Genomic DNA, 10,863 nt, shown 5'->3' with positions numbered 1-10,863 from the left:
AAGAAAACAACATTTACGTGACACCACAACAGAAAGACAAATGTTAGCAGATGCTGGGTAAACAGTACACAGCAAAACAATAAAGGAAACAATCTGTGTGCAAAAGCTTCCTTTATGTCACCTGCAATCAGTACAATTGATTTTCCACTGGTTGGCCACTAAAGCTTCAGGCATAACAAGTGCTGCAATACAGAACAGAATGAACCGAAAGGATCTAGACTTAAAAGCTGGAATCTCGAAACATTCCACAGAACAAGCATTGCGATCCGGATAACAAAAGGTTACTACCTGTGAGAATATGCACTGCTGTGTTAATTGAAAGAAAGGATTAAATGTAACTTCATGTAATTATTACTAACCTACAGGCATGGTGTAACCCAAGTACACTAGAACATTTTGGTAAACAGGACACTCCAATTGTAATTCGTTCACCGTACTGCACTTGCAGAGCCGGCCCAAAGCATAAGTGAACTAATGGCTCATTTCCACTGAGCGTTACGGTACAGTACAGTTCAGTACAGTATGATTCGGTACGGGTAACCCTGATCAGGCTTGCGTTTCCACTGCCAATAGTACCCTTACTTGGTTGGTGTGGTGTATGCCGGAAAGTAGCGATCACCGAAGAACAGCAACAATAAGCACAACTCTGCCTCTTTTTGTTAAATGTTAGTTTTAATTAACAATAATAGCCATTCTAAAATTAAGTTAAATATATAAAGTTTAACATAACGTTGTGCTCAGCCTAAACAATATGATCAGAAACGGAGACATGAGACAAACAATGAATGCCTGTCAAATATAGTCAACCCAAAACTAATTGCATCAATCACTACAGAGACATCAGAGGCAACAGAACATGTCAGAAGGACTAGCCAAGCTAATGCTGCTCTCGGTGGATCCATTAGCACTGAGCGCCTGGTGATCGCCTGGAGCTCTGAAATTGGCATAGTAAATTTTCAAATATCTTTACAAATAAATTGCAGATTTGTGTTTAAAACAATTACATTCTTGCCTGAAAACCTCTTAAAATTACATTTCATGACACATTAACAGTAATATTTAGAAAATTAGGCAGGTTTTTGGGCAATAACGTTTCACAAGTCCACAATTACAGACAAAACAATGCATGTTGAGAAATGGCTATCTGTAATGGCAAGATGTTCAAAATCCCCTGAAATTTTTTTTTTTAAATAAAAAAAATAAAAAGAAAACACTTTTTCTCACTTCAAAGGGTTTTTTAGCCTGAATAAAATGCTAGTAGTAGGACTATAAAATGGTTAGTTCCATGCAGAAACTTGTGAATTATTCTTGTTGTGGCATCACCATTTAGTGACATCATTAAATGCTCCGGGAAAACATCAGCGGCGGTCTCAGCAACTTTTAATTGTTGTTTTGAATCCAGCGATTATTTATTTAATAGTTGTAAGCTACAATTATGAAAAGCATAGTATAAAAGCCTTTTTTTAATAGAGAAATAATATGTTAGCTGGAATATGTTACATGATGACCATGCTTTTGGATGCTGTTCGAGTCCATATAGCCTACATTTATGCGGCCTTGTTCTGGTTTGCCGGTCGGTCACAAATTTCCACAAATTCAACAATATTTAGTCACTTTGTCTTTAACTAAATCCTCACTATCTAACCCTCTAATTTCACAGGTTTATTTGATTGTCTTTCACTTAATGACTGTTTTCGCATCTCTTACTGTGGTAAACATGCAGGAAGGGAAATTAAATTTAATGATCAAGAATTCTCTCGTTTATTAATTTGTTCACTTATTTCAGTTAAATCATGGGTTAAGGATGTAAGAATTACAGAAACTTCAGACACTTTGATCTTCTGAGATATACTAAGGACACACAGTGCATTAACATACAGACATCTGTTCTCACATCTCACTGAGAGAAAATGCAGGAAACGCCTCTCTCACATATGCAACAGTTCCTACTCATTCCATTCCTTCCCTTCACATAGCTCACTCAGAATGGTCAATAGTAGAATATAATGGTCTATATTAATGCAAGTGATATTTACAGTCATGTTTGGTGTCATTTGAATTGTCTCAGTGCAACTGGTACAATGGTGTCTGTCTTACAAAAGTAGATTAAAAGATAATTCATTTCCTAAGAATTAAGAGATATTCTGTATATCTGTAATGGGAGGGAGTGCCCCTTCCTAGGGTCCTCCATGTAAATTACCTTCTGTTCCCATTGAGGTGTAAACTACCCTGGTCTGGGACCTGACCTAATGCAAATTCCAATTGTTAGTTTCTGTCTTCATCTCGGGGGATGTTTGTGTTGGTCTGAGGTATTTAAACGATTGCAGCAAAAGGATCAGGGCCTTCTGTAGCTGGAATGAGCCCATAGCATGAAGTGTGTCCACACACTTCATACTATGTATTTTTCTAAGAGTCAGGTATGCATCTTTTACTATTAGATTCATCTTTGAGAATTTGGTGTCTAGTATTGATTTGATATCTATGAATTGGCTATGTAATTGGCATAATCCTTACCTGACTGATAATAAATTGTTACATTTGATTTACTCTGACTGACTCTGAAACTATTTTCTCAAGGAGATTAAGTGAAGGCTATGTTTCCGCAAATCTGCGTCCAGGGTTAAGTGCATACTAAAACTCAGACTAGATGGAGCATGTGGCGCATCAGGTGAGGTTTTAGATTTCTGGCTAAACCGCTTGACTTTAGTTAAGTTGTACTCAGTTGCATTAACTATGGGGGGCTAGTAACAGTACTGGTCATAACCGCTGGTTATTGTCTCAGCTTTAATTAAGTTGTACGAAGTTATATGACTGTCGGGGGGCTAGACAGATAGTGCTACAAGTTGTACATGGGTAGCTGAGGGGGACTAAATGGATTAGACATAAACCTCTGACTACTGTTGAGACTGGCGAGTTTGTGATCGTGGGGCACACGTAGAAGAACGGCCGTCGTGGGGCACCTTGAGCAACATAGATTCCTAATGAACGAGTAAAATAAAGTAAAGAGTTAAATTAGAATAATCAAATCTCAGAAGAATAACAATAATAATTAGAGACCAACAAACAACCAATTTGCCTTTCAACCTAAATTCGAGGTCATACTAAAATGGAGTCAGATTAGATAAGAAAATGGAGTCAGATTAAATAATAAAATGGAGTCAGATTTGAGCTTAACCTAAACTGAATAACTTTACGCGCTGAAAGACAGAACACGCAGGAAGCCTTCATCCAGCACCGGATACCTTCCTTGGGCCGAGTGCCTGGACCTTACAACGAACAAAATTAAAGAAACATGTACAGTTGCCACAAATTAATAAGTTGTATGAATGAATTAACAAGTTGTCCTGGGTCCTGCAGCCCTGCAAGGCACACGATATGAAACAATTATCTGATGTAATGACTTAGTTACTACATTTCTATTGCTTTCCATGTGGAGGAAATTTGTGTTGTTTCTATGTTAATGCACATTTAAAAGTTTAAATCACATTTTTAAAAAAAGCTTAATTTGTACATTGGGAATGCGTGATGATGCGTTTATATGCCGTCACCACCACTTACAGTCGTTCGCACGAGTTTTGCGCATATCGATAGCTTTAATCAATTGAATCTTTTATCGACAATTAATCGATCATCGATAATTCATTGACATCCCTGATATCTACATGTAATCTATATCTGTGTAATTTGAAGAGCAGCATCTAATAAATAAGCCCCTTACGAGAATCAGGACTTTGGACTGAGGCATCAAGCACTGAGGGAGAAAAGGACAGCAGGATCACATGAGGATATATAAATACAACTATTATCAGGATTGCTTGTTTATTTTATTTTTTTACTGAGATTTGCAGAAGAAAAAAATAGGTTTACACAGCTAAGTAGCCAACAGGTACCAAAGTCAAAAGGTAAAAGGTCCAGTGTATGTGGAAATCCCTTTATTTTGTAGGTCCTTGGTGTGACAATATTTAGAAAGTGTGTGTGTGTTTGTGTGGTTCTCTCTCCCTTCTTACATATGAAAAATTCTGGAAAAAAATACATTAAATTTCTTGCCAAGTTAATAAAGTTTATTTTCTGTTCAGCAGCTCAAAAAAATGACCCATGCACCAGCATCAGTGATTACCATGTCTGAACCTCACATCTACTCAACCAAGGCCCACACAACATTTGTAAATGCATGTAATTTTGTAAAATAGATTAAAGCATTATAAAGCCATAAATATTCACTAAACTAATACACAAGAAGTGAAGATTTGTGTACATTTTATGAATGACAAATTATGTGGAAACTACAAGGGCTTCTACGGGCTCAGATGCCGTGTCGGGCTGTGGGCACAACTTCCTTTGCAACAGAAACAGCTGGAAAGATGGTACATAGTTTAGTAGGCCTAAAGCATTCCTGTTATGCAACACGCATGCTTGATGTGATTCAGATATTTGATAAACTGCTAGCTTAGTTTTATTAAGCCCATCTGTGCTATGCTTCTCAATGTTTACCCTCAGTAGACACTAGTAAGCATTAAGTACAAAAGACAGATCCACTGCAGCTACAGGGAAAATAAGCAAAAACACGTTTTCAGTGTCTTACTGTAAGGCTATATCCTTAATCCAAACTTTAAGCATTAACACAACTATGCTGTATATTTCGTTTCTCTAAATAGTATATTTCCACTTAGCAGACTTCAAATTGCAAATCATATTACAGAAAAATGACTCTTCTTGAAGGACATTAGAGTGATGAAAGGGCTTCCAAAACTATGAAACAGTGGCACCATCTAATATGACATTATGCTGTAAATTAGCCTGGATCTACGCTGTCTGCAGGACTATGCAATTAAATCTTTCCAGTAAAGTCCCTGAACAGGTAATAAAACCAAACCAGTAATTATCATCATCATCATCTAACATACAACAAATAGCACTCTCAGGAAATCCTAAGGACTAAAGCATTTACAATCAGTGCAACTGTAAATCGCTAAATGTTCGTTTTCATATAGAAGAAGTGTTTAAATTCAGACTCTCCTCAGCAGCTTTGAAACAAATCAGGGTTTATTCCATGTTGCGAGGGCCTCTCTTGTGAAGATCACTTCCACTAACTACATCCTCATTAGCGGAGTAATCCTATTGCTGCCGGTTTTAATTAGGCACAGGACTTCCCCTGCTAAAGTGGAAAGTAAACAAACAGCAACTGTGAACTGGACAGAGAAAATCACTTCAAGCACACCAGTAGCCATTGAATGAAAAACTCTCCGAATTTCCGCTCATGACCTCACAATAATGAGAATATGAAAAAACAGAGCATGTAATTTTCAACTATAACTGCTTCTGTTGTGATAGCTATAAAACTCTCGAAAAGAGTTTTAGTAAATTGGTGTAGACTGGTTGGCTAGCAACTGCTAATTCGCTCCACTTCCCCGGCTCTTTTCGGGACAGAAAATATGCTTCCAATTTTTCTGTAACACGACACAAATTCAATACAAACACATAAATAAATGTATTTACTGATTTCGCAAGTTTCATTTGAGAACAACAGTCAATAATTAAAAGATGTGCAGAGAAGTTCTCACCTTCCAGAAGACGCTGTATTATGGAGTCGATGTTTAATTTGTCCGGCTCCGCCATTTTAGTGGATTTTGTCGGGTTTATTCAAACAGGTCGAGTCCGCCGTTTACTGTTGTCTTGGTGATTCGTCAAAAAATAAGGCCTCAGTCTGAACAAGCAAAGCGTATAAAAGATATGTTATGGGAATGTCTATTTACTGGCTATATTTCCTTTGTCGTTTGGTTGATCGCTAGCTGCTAACACTGTTAGCCTGAGGACGCTAACTATTGCCTACCCGCATTTAAACACCAGGAAACGGTTACTATGTACCCCTTCGCTTCTTATTTCGATTCTCTTAATGTCCCACGGACATCCAAAATATCCAGACTGACCCTATTTTCCGTATCCTCACAACCCCCTTTCTCCCATCGTCTACGGAACTTAAAAAAAGGATCGTGTTGTTCAGGAGCGAAATCAACGGAGGTTGATAGGATCCGCCTCCGCTGGTAGATGATTGGCTTACTTCTCACATTTGAACCGACGGTGTGGTCACTCATTGGTTAGTTTTCACATACGTCTTATTTCCAAAGCCATGACGTCAATAATGTGAAAATGGAGAGAGCGGGTGAAGGGGGTATGTTCACGTACGTGCTATGAAATTATTGGCACTTATAATGTAATTTAGGTTTAGGGACTATAGCATTATTATAAATAATAGCTCAAGGCCACATTAGTAAACCGAGTCGCTCACGTTGTCATTAACATTAATTGTTTTATGGCAGGTTTGTTCATATTTTCCTTACAGGGAAATTGTCTAACACACCAGCGCCCTCTGTAGACGTCACAGAACATCGCACCTTCCTTTACTTGAGAGAGTTTGCCTACCTTTTCCAAGTATCCCAGAGTGCAGTCTGGACGATGGGGCGGGGCGACACTTCGAGGCCCATATTTGTTTTCCCCGCCTTTGACATTTTCCTCCGAGCCAGCAGGGGGCAGTTTGCGTTGAAACAAACAGAACGGTGGCAACTACAGCAGCAGAGTAATAACGCTATTCCGTTGATTGCTTGAGGTGAGTAAAAGTATTTGAACAGACATGCATGATTTTTGTGTGTATATTATTATTATTATTATTTTTCAGGATGACATGATCAGGAGGTGGTGGTGTTATATCTAGCAATATACCTACCTCTTGACATTTGTTCTTTTAGAGCTCAACCACTGAGGGGAGGAACTTCACCATTCACCATGTCTTCAGGCAGAGTCCAGCAAAGCAGGTTATTACATTCATTAAGAACTAATAATTACATATGTGTGTACATGCAGAGGTATTTTAGTTATTACAGCTACATAGTTGTTCAGATGTGAAATTGGTATTATGTACAAGTACTATATTGGTCAATACTGTGGATTATTTAATATATAACTATCAGTTAACATCAGCATCAAAGACATTTAAAAACATTTCAGCTTAATTCATTTTCAGACAGCAGCAAGTTTTTTAAATAACTTCTGTTTGCGATCTAATGTGGATTTTGTTCACCATATAAGACAGAAATATTTATATTCAATGTAAAAGATCTTCATGTGGATCATGCATACAAATATGTACAAATATCTCACTGGATTATTACAATTAATGGCAAAATGAATGTGTGGAAATGTAAACTAATATATCCTACTGACACACAACAGCAAAAGATATAAATAATTGTCTTTTTTTCAATGTGAAAATACTAACATGCCTAATACTTCTGCACAGTACTGTATATATTAACATTTTATTAGTGTTGTTATAAAAGAATGAGTATGCAGTTGTATGCAGTTGACAACAATCTATAGTTTTTAATGAGAGTTTGTTTAAAGCAAGGTTGTCTGTATTCAGTGTTTATATAATGTTTAATAACTTTTATATACATGTATAAATAAACCTACGTATGTTTTTGATTCAACAGCTTCCACTGGAAATCCTCAGGGAAATTATTTTGTTGGCGGGTGACTCTGCATATTTGACCCTTTCTCTGGTTTGCAGATGGTTTAGGGATGTGCTCCGAAGTTTTTCGGAAAGCGGCAAAGTTTGCCTGGCTAGAGAGTAAGATTTCCCCGTTTAATGCTCATTCTCCAATTGAATTTTGTAGTAGAAGGCTGTTAAATTTTTTTTGAATTATTATTATTATCTTTCATGTATTTTGTCTTTACACTATAAGTTGTGGCCAACTGGAAGAATTGTCCTCCTGTCTCCTGACCGGAACGAGTTCAGACGGATGTACAGCATCAAGGAATGCTTGCAGTGCAGAGCCCTTTTCAAGTTTAACCCACCAGGGTACAGGGAAGAGACCGGCGTGATCTTCTGGGCTTTTGTTTACACAGGATTTTGTTCCAAGGACTGTTTTTTTTTTTTTTTTGCGGCATGAAACTGAAACTTCATTGAAGGGAAATAGAGAATGGACTGAGATCAACTGGTTTTGATGTATTAATTGATGTCATTTAAAGTTAAACTTTGCAGTGTATAATGTTTTAATAAAAAAGCTATGGAAAACACGTGCATGACAACAGGTTTCAGTCATTTACATCAGTCTATCATTCTTTAAGGTTTCTCATATTTGATGATAACATCATTTGCTATGCATTGCTCATAATGGATTTAGTTGTGTCAGGATTGTGAGGATTAATGAGGTTTTCAGTAGTGCAGTTCAGAAAACAAATAACAGAAAGTAACAAGTGTTTTTGGGCAAGTTCTTTAGAACCTGTATAGTTCCTTCCTTGCAAAAAGTAACCATGGATTTATTGTAGTAAAAATATTTGTTGGCATATTAATTACTGTGAGCTGTAATTATAAAAACACCATAGTTTTACTATAGTTACTGTAGCAGAACCATGGTAAATTTTCGTAGGGGCCAAGGGAATGTTCAGAATATTATTGGTGACGTTCAGAGACTGGTGACAATTTGTTACACACACACACACACACACACATATATATATATATATATATATATATATATATATACATTATATACACACACACACACACACACACACACACATATATATATATATATATATATATATATATATATATATATATATATATATATGTATATATAATTTGAATATATAAATTAAGGTACTCCATGACTATCTACATAACCATACTTCGCATAATATTGCCGTGTCATTTTCAAACCAGCGAGTAATGCCGAGGTAGCGTCTACAGCCATTGAGGGAGTAGACCATTTATTTCTATTCTGTTCGTCGTAATCCAAAACTCTTTGTATTTATACGGGATGTTGTGGAAATGCAACAATAAATGCAAAAATTGTGGGGAAGTTGTGGCCTAATGGTTAGAGGGTTGGACTCCCAATCGAAGGGTTATGGGTTCTAGTCTCGGGCCGGACGGAATTGTGGGTGGGGGGAGTGCATGAACAGCTCTCTCTCCACCTTCAATACCATGACTTAGGTGCCCTTGAGCAAGGCATTGAACCCCCAAATGCTCCCCGGGCGCCGCAGCATAAATGGCTGCCCACTGCTCTGGGTGTGTGCTCACAGTGTGTGTGTGTGTGTGTTCACTGCTCTGTGTGTGTGCATTTCGGATGGGTTAAATGCAGAGCACAAATTCTGAGTATGGGTCACCATACTTGGCTGAATGTCACTTCACTTTTTAAAAACACAACATTTATATTCACTTTTTAATTTATATTAAAAGTTTATTCATCTGAGTGTCTACTTCCGCATTCCAATCCTGCTAATAGCGTCATAATTCTCTATACCAATAAGCTGTAAAATCGTCACTCATCTGTACACCAATAAGCTCATCTTAATCTTAAACCAATAACCGCTGTGGTGGGCGGGGCGACACGTGTCGCTCCGCCCCAATTTGTCGCCCCGCCCCATCGTCCAGACTGCACTCTGGGATACTTGACCTTTTCGAGCACACATGCGCGATATTACTGTAAATCAAAACAATGTAATACTAGTGTTCATTTGGGTAATACAGTTTTGAAATTAAATGAGCCAAAAGATTCTTGTGAACATTTCACAAACACTTTTGCGGATCCTTGCCCAGTATGGGTTCAAACCCCAACTGACTGGAAGGATATATAGACAACTATAATTATAGATAAATATAGACAACTTCATTTTTAATGAAAAATAACAAATGAAAAATTAAATAATCATAATCCATGATGACAAAATATATATATAAAATAGGTTAGTGGATAATTCAGCAGCGAAAGAGTGAAAAATATTAAACTGAATTAAACATTTAGTGAAGCAACATTATTTTGTGGGCAACAAATAAAAGTTAACACACATTGCTCTTTGTATTGCTGTAAAATACATTCATGTAAAACAAGTACCCTATATATATATATATATATATATATATATATATATATATATATATATATACACACACACACTATTAAAAATGAAAATACATTTCTTTTAAATGTATAGTATAGTAATGAAGGCAGCAACATATGATAGAACAGAACAAAAAGACTAAATCTTTCATTACGCAAAAGTATACGAAAGGGTATGGCTCCAATACAGAGTGACGCAATGCGCTTATGCACATCCCATGTGCAGAATGATGCGCTTGAAGCAACACAGAGTCACAGGCAGTGTTGCCAACTTATCAATTTTGTTGCTAGATTTAGCAACTTTTCAGACTACCCTAGCAACTTTTTTTGTTTTTTTTTCAAAAAGCACCTAGCAACAAATTTAGCTATTTTAAAAAAAGTTTTTGCCAACTTTTGTAAAGTGACTCAAATGCAAAAAAAAAAACATATTTTCAACTAAATTACACAAAAAGAGTAAACCACTGAACAGCTAGACAGCCAAGCTGCACATCAACCTGGAGAGAGCTGGAGAAAGATGCCTAACAGTACAAACATCAAATGTACATTAAGTTGCTCATTCCAATTGGTCAATAATATATGCACATTTATGATACAGCATGTTATTAGCTTGTATATATAATTGTTGTTCAGTAAGGTAGACTGTAAGAAAAAATATGTAGAAATACTGAAAAGGTACTAGTAATTTTCTGCCAGGATGTTATCCTTAAAGTTGTAACCCTGTAACCTTAAAACACAAAATACAATGTGGAATTTAAAACAGGTAAAACACCTGTGAAAAATATGCAATGTTCCTTCATATTAACAGTACACTGTATAGTATTTTTACAGACTTTTGTGTAGCATAATAACTACAGTTCACAGAAAACATCTTCTGATGCACGACCTTGGATACATCATCAGTGTTGATTCCATGTGTCACGGGTGTTTCTGGTCTTACAACAGACATCCTCATCCTGGCGACCTG

The 10,863-nt window shown here is 36.7% G+C and overlaps 1 long non-coding RNA gene across 1 annotated transcript; it reads left to right on the top strand.

Annotated features, from left to right (window-relative positions):
• Positions 1 to 6,451: 6,451 nt before the first annotated feature.
• LOC127951638 (uncharacterized) lies at positions 6,452 to 8,157 on the top strand. The gene is made up of 4 exons (XR_008152683.1): positions 6,452 to 6,604; positions 6,744 to 6,809; positions 7,488 to 7,624; positions 7,740 to 8,157. It is a non-coding gene; the product is annotated as an uncharacterized LOC127951638 (long non-coding RNA).
• Positions 8,158 to 10,863: the final 2,706 nt, after the last annotated feature.

Source organism: Carassius gibelio, chromosome B2 (assembly GCF_023724105.1).
Source record: "Carassius gibelio isolate Cgi1373 ecotype wild population from Czech Republic chromosome B2, carGib1.2-hapl.c, whole genome shotgun sequence".
NCBI classification, from domain to species: Eukaryota; Metazoa; Chordata; class Actinopteri; order Cypriniformes; family Cyprinidae; genus Carassius; species Carassius gibelio.
Note: the sequence above shows the minus strand (reverse complement) of the source record. Positions and strands in the feature narration are given on the sequence as shown.